Genomic DNA, 7,119 nt, shown 5'->3' with positions numbered 1-7,119 from the left:
CGGCCATTTTTAGATAATATTTCATCTGAACGACCAAAGAGTTTTAATGAAGAAATTATTCGCAAGGTAATCAAAAGTCTATTTTTTATTGAAAGAGTTGAAGGAATCCATGAAATTATATCGTGATCCATCAAAACTTAACTTTGCTTCCGATAAATTAGAGTCTGATTTAAGTCACTGTACACTATCTTTAGGGGGAAATCAGAATTTTGTCGGAATTTGAGGAAATTCAGCTGTAGGATAGGTTAGGGTTTGATTTAAGTCACTCAACTATGTCCAGAGAGGAAAATCAGAATTTCTTCATGATCTTCCTAAATTTAATTAATTCCTACTACTTGTACACAAAATATTTTACAGTACTTCATAGAAAAAAAATATTGTGATTGAAGCCATCTGTTAGATAGTTACTCGTAGATCGTTACTACAGTAGTACGTATTCTTAAAATAGCGAAACTGTGTGGTGTTACGTCGAGATTGAGCGGGAAGATATTTAATATAAAATTTATTTTATACGGAATAAAAATTTTTATTTCTCGCGCGAAGCAACTTCGTTCGGTAGTCTTTTTTCTGTTGCTTCTTATCTTCGACAGCTGTACAGAAGGCTAACAAGGGAATTTCTAATCAGACCACCCTAATGCAGTTGTGTAAGCCGATCACTACTACATTAAAATCATAACAGAAGTACAACTTAAACGGTGACTAAGAGTCTAGCACAAAGAGTCTCCAACCGCGGCTCTTACCTCCCGCAGAGTGCCACCAAATTTAACTAGCCTCGATGCGGCATCCGGTCTTTTGTTCAATTAAAAGTCGATCCATATTCTAATATCTTTTTTATACACGACAGTACATTTATTCCTCTTTAATAAAAGAATATGAAATCGCGGTAACGTCTTCGATATGAGTTTTTTGGGCAGCTGTATCAATATCAAGACGAATTTCTTAGCTAGAATATATAAAAAACGCATCCGGTAAACCGCGAGACAATAGAATTTGAATTCATTAAATTGCCCATCAGCCAATGAAAATTCAGCTATCGAAGCCTTTGTTAAGTTGGTGGCCAACCAACCGTGACGTGATATTGATAAGACCCAACCATTCACGTTTCGTCTTAGTTACCTTACCTGACCACCAAATCTGCAGTTGCCGGGCAAGCGTTCCTCTACTCTCATACCTAGCTCCAAGTCCCAGGATAGAATACTTCCCCTCAAAATGACACCACCCAGCCACTTCCTCTATTGTATTCCATCTTCGATCCGCCACTCACCTTATCACTATATTGACGACCATATTGATCCGCCCTTCTCTAACGATCACAGTTTTGGGAACAGCCACTCACTATCTTCTGATTGGTTACTCTAACGTTTAAGGTACCTATGTGATTATCTCCTTATCATAGAGCCGTAATGTCCATCCAACCACCGATAAGCTGGATGCACATTGGTCCCCCGAAAAATTAGAATACTTACGCTCATAAGTAATTTTTACTACCTAGTAGGAGTTCACCCCCTTTCTCCATGAACACCCCAGGGAGAACAAAGACTCCGGGCATATATAAGGAGTAAGTCTTCTCTATTGTAGCGTCGCCTCGTTTTTGTCTTCAGTTATATTATTTTTCTCTTTACATCGATCATATCAACTAAATACTCTGAAGCGATCAGATCTATTTTACTTTTGGTTCAAGACTCCAGTCTCATTTTGATACATCTCAATAGAGATACGGTTCATTTTTCCCATCACAATTTACTATTGCTTTTCGATTACTAAATCCGAAGAATAATTATTGCCTATTTTTGGAAACTGGGCTTAATATAATATTTTTCCAAGATATTCATTTCATTCACGCAATTATTGCTCCGGGTCAGAACGCGCGATTACGCGAATAGTGCGGGTTTATTTAGAAATTATCTAGCCTTCTGTGCGGACGCGAATTTGGGCTTTTAAATTCAGCGAAGTGATTGTGAACAACTCGGTGCCACTTAAGAAGAGCCAACCTCGACGTGATCACCTCCATTCATCGCTACTCGAAGGGTCCAATCCACCACGGGGTGTCGCAGCCATTGTCCAGCCAACACCAGGCCACAGCAGCTAGCACCTGTTGTATTGTAAGAACAAACATCTTCAAAACTAAATAAACTACCTGTATCTGTAAGTCCTGACATTTTTATTTTTAACATTAAGAAAATATACATATTCCTGACCTATATCCATGCTCGGCACCAAATAACGAGGTCCCCGTTACCCGAGTAAAGGACTTAAGTGTCTTGACTCAAAATGAAGGGACTGTTCTATGTTATGTCTGTCTGGACGTAACAGTGGCTCTAGTAAGAATCTAAGGTAAGGGGCCCAGTTTCTAAACTTTTTAGAGTGCCGGTTAGGGTTATACTACACTAATGGAAAAAATTAAAGGATCAAAAAAAAATTCCAAATTTTTGGGCGATTTTCAACAGGCCCTAACTTTGAGAGAAATGGTCGTACAAGAAATAAAAAAAAAAAGGAAATTGTAGCTCCAAGTGTCTACTTTTTGGATTAGAACTTTAAAATTCTTTAGCGTTAGCAGTTTTTGAGTAATCTTAGAAAAACCAGCGACAAAAAAATTTTCAAATTTAAAAAAATTTTTTTTTTTGGTCTCCGGGCGTGGAAAAAATTATTATTGCTTAACCACTATGAGGATCAGATACCTTCATTATTCAGCGTTAATTTCTTTTTTTATGGACCTTGATATGTCCACTTCTCGCCGAGACATCGGTCTTCAAATAGAAAAGGATCCTTTTGTCTTTGATTATCGATATCTCAGAAACCAATAATCGTACAGGAAGTTAATGGTGGGTTTTGAAAACTTGAATAAATTCCCTTCAACGATTAGCCATTGCTTTTTCGAAAAAAAAATTTTTTCCTATCGTTACATGAATTTAAAAATGCCACAAAAAAGGGCTTTTTGTGGTTTTTTGGAAAATTAAGCGCTGAAACGAAAATATTGTGGAAATCGATAATGTTAACTGGGCATTTAACGGTTCAATATGTCCACAAAAACCCTGCAGAGAGCCAGATTAATCCAACCAGCCGTTTTTTTGTTTCACGCGGTCAAATTTTTGAAAAAATTAGGGATCACGTTTTTTGCTCTGAAAAGCTCATAATCTTTAACAAGATGAAAACAAACATTTTTTCTGAGCTTTGTCCACAATTTTATTGCAGACAGTGCTTAAATTTCCAAAAAAGAAAAAACTTTTTTTTCGAAACAAAATTTTCAAAAAATTTTTTTTTGGAATAACTTCAGGAAATTTACAAAACTAACACCCAATAATTTTTAACACGTTTACGTCGCTGCATTCCGTGATTTTACTGATCTCTCAGTCATTAAATTCAAAAAAAATTTTTTTTTTTTAAGTTTTTGTAGACCCTCACAGTGGACTAGTTTCTGACCCTCAAATTACACAAACCATGATTAGGTTATGAAGTACTTACCAAGTTTTAATAAACTAAAACTATTATTTAGATAAATAAATTAAATATTTATTAGGGGAGGGTGGGGCAGAGTGCCCCTCTGGGCAGAGCAGCCCCCCTGAAATTTTGATCAAAGAAAAAAATTTTTTTTTTCGTCTAGTTACTATAAATCTTTCGTCTAGTTACTTAAATCTGAAGTTTATTCAACCATAAGCCAGATTTGGATTCAGCGGACCAAAATACATAAAAATCATACTTGGTCTATAGTTCCATAAATTTTTTTCTTACCAAAACTGCTAATTTTTGGCGATTTTTATGGTTTTTTTGCAATTTACTTAAAATTTTGAGAGTGTACGGGCAAAACTGACTTCAGATTCGGATTCAACGCGTCAAAATACATCAAGATAGGTATGTCCGGTCAAAAGTACAGACTACTTTTGTTTTGAGGGCCGGTGAAATTATCCAAATTTAGAAATTTGTTTGCTCCCCTAATTTTTGCGAGGAGTGTATATGAGTTGATTCACGATAACTTAAAGAATTCACCTTAAACTTCTATATAGATAGAGATTGGTCGTCCAGAGAGTGGTGTAATCATAACACCAGAAGCATGGGATGCTGCCAAAAATCAGCACACGTTCACCGCGACGGGGCTCTCTTTACTAATTGCAGTTGTTTGTGGGAAAATGTTCCCTTTGTTTTTTCTCATATTTTATTTTATATTTAAAAATCTAAATTTACCTGTAAATGAAATTAAATTAATGATCTAGTTTTAAATTAAATAATTATAAGGATGGATAGGATGAATAGGTATTATTCAATGAAAGTCGTGGTTTGGGTATATCAAAAATGAAGAATATATTTTGACCCAAAAAAAGTTAGGGAAAGCACTACGGCATAAAACCCTTTGAAGAAGTACAGTGAGAAAGATTAAGAAGATTGAGATATGATAATGATGGTAACTCGTTGAACAATTGATACAAGAATGAGATGTAGAGATATGTGTGTGTGTGTGTGTGTGTGTGTGTATGTGTGTACTGTGATGATGTGCACGAGAATTTAAATACAGCTGACGTTTACGCGATGTTAGATCGTCGGAATTTTGTTATGAAATTGTACCAGAATATACACGTCTGTATGTGCGGTGAAAGAGAGTCCACTGTGGGACAATGAGATAGTACTTGGTACTAGAGAGCGAATGAATGAGTGAAAGCTCTCGGTGCGCTGAGGCGATGTTACCGATTGATCAGATCGGTTATGTGATTTGAATTGTTCAAGTAATGAGATCGCAAATTGCGCTCGATATGTTGAAATTTTAATAAATTGTCTGGTGACAATATAATGCGACTAGTCGTTGATTTGAATGAGATTTGTTTTAATTTTGACCGATCGTTGTTGTCGTTAAATTGTTACTTATGACAAAAGATATTGTTTGACTGCAGTTAAATATGAATTTAATCAATTGAATTGTTAGATGCTGTTAGCCATGGGGCTATTGTATAAATCAGATTAGATATGATATCTATATGACAACGGCAAGGTGCGTTGAGAATAATTAAGGCGCGGACAAATATCAAATTTTAGTTTTATCTGGATTATGATTATCACGTATGTATGATAATTATTAATGTTTAATCACTGCAAAGGTAACTAGTATTTAGAATGTAAACGAATAGACCCGGCGATTTGACTGAAATTAATGTAAGTTAATAATTATTAAATATTCAATATTATTTGAAGTGATTATTATTTAAAATTAATACGAATATTAATTTCGAATATCAAATTCAATCCTATTGAATAATTGAAGGAAACACGACTAAGTGTTCGAGATTTAATGGGTGAGACCCACGCGCAACAAGTCCCGGCTTGTTTGTACTACGACGTAATAAAAACACGATCTTATTGTTAGCACAAGAATGTTCTAATTTCACGAAATAAATTCAAATAATGAATAAATATTATTGAAAGATACTTATCCGTCAACGATGGATTCAAATTGAATCTGATACTCAATTAATTAGCAATTATTACTGATTTTAATATTGGCTTGGCAATTTTTTAGATAGAATGTTCACAGCAAGTGTGTACAGTATGAAGACTTGTGGTCAACTGACGAAAAGACGCGGTGACGCCGGGTTGTGGTTTCGACGGAACGGAAACGTTAGTCACCCGAGTGACAGAGATATGCTGAAGGCATGAGTGCAACGACGGTGCACAGAGAAACCGACGCTATTTTGGGCGTGCGCGTTCGTGATGCGACCCGAGTTGGCGACGAAATGAAATTGAGCACCGCTAGATGGAGACTCATTAATTATTTAATTTTTTAAATATTATAATGATGACAATTATTTTCAGACTTCCGTTTTCGACGGAACAGCAGTATTTGATGAAGTAGAATTATTAACGTGTAATGTCAAAGGTGGTAAAAGCAAAATAAACAAGAATGCTAAGAAAAAGGAGGCGCTCAATTCTAATAAGTTGAACGCGATCAAATGTAAAAAAAACTAATACTATTTATACACAGAAAAAAAAGTTATCTTGAGTCAAGAAAATATTTTGGAAGACAAACGTTTTTGGGAACCAATTCAAGATTTTCTTGAGCCAAGAGAGTTTGTCTTGGTTAAAAAAAATTCGTCTCAGTCTGAGAAGATTTCTACTGCATCTGAGAAAATTTAAATTTCCAAAAAATTTTCTTGAATCAAGAATATTTACCTTCAATCGAGAATTTTGTTTACTGTGTAGAAACAATTATACACTGTAAAAAGTCGGGAGTGAATCCGGATTTAATTTCAATCCGAATTCACTACGTATTCACTACGTATTCACTCCGCCACTCGGAGTTCCAGAGTTTTGAAGGAAATCACTTCGCATGCGGAGTGAATTGGGAGTTTTTTTAGCGAAGTGATCTCGGAGTGACGCGGATGTTATTTCACTCCCAATTCACTCCCGTCCGGAGTATTAACATCTAAATAAAATTGATAACAAATTAAATTTTCAATTACACAGATACTGTAAGAGAAATGTTTCCGAAGACATTCAATGATGCTAAAATGAATACTGCCATAAATAACAAAGTGTCAGCTATTTGTAGAGCAAAGAGATTAGAAGAGATGGATATGAACTAGATTAATTTAAGAGATTTTAATTTAAGACGATTTAAAAATGTAATGTTTTGAAAATTAATGTTTATGATATTATTCACGCATTCATGTTTTAAAATTAATATTTGAAAATTGAAAAAATGTTATTTGATTGAATATCATTAAAAAGTTATAAACCAAACTATTGTTGAAGCAACTTATTTTAATTAAATTTTAGGCCCAAAATTGAAAGATAGAAGAATAAATATATTTTCGAATAAACTTTGCAGTTACTGTAACATCTAAGATCATTTTGTCTACTCTTCTACAGAAATTTCTGCAGTATAACTCCACTATGATTTTTCAGGCCCAAATTTCTCCTACAAAAGCTCTGGTGACAACTTTTGACTTTTTTCTTCAGGCACTCCAGCTGGTAATCAGCCCTATTGTTTTTCTGGCCCAAATTTTTCAGATGAAGATTCAAACAAACGCTCCTGTGACATTTTTTTACCTTTTTCTCCAGGCACGCCAGCCAGTAATCAGTCCCATTTTTTTTAGGCCCGAATTTCTCTTAGAAAGACTATTACAAAAGCTCCGG

At 34.9% G+C, this 7,119-nt stretch overlaps 1 long non-coding RNA gene across 1 annotated transcript; it reads left to right on the top strand.

The window, feature by feature from the left end:
• Nucleotides 1-4,963: 4,963 nt before the first annotated feature.
• Nucleotides 4,964-6,693, top strand: LOC130665297 (uncharacterized). The gene is made up of 3 exons (XR_008989531.1): nt 4,964-5,139; nt 5,797-5,935; nt 6,448-6,693. It is a non-coding gene; the product is annotated as an uncharacterized LOC130665297 (long non-coding RNA).
• The last annotated feature ends 426 nt before the right edge of the window (nt 6,694-7,119 follow it).

Source organism: Microplitis mediator, chromosome 3 (genome assembly GCF_029852145.1).
Source record: "Microplitis mediator isolate UGA2020A chromosome 3, iyMicMedi2.1, whole genome shotgun sequence".
Lineage (NCBI taxonomy): Eukaryota > Metazoa > Arthropoda > Insecta > Hymenoptera > Braconidae > Microplitis > Microplitis mediator.
This window is presented reverse-complemented; position numbering and strand designations above follow the sequence as displayed.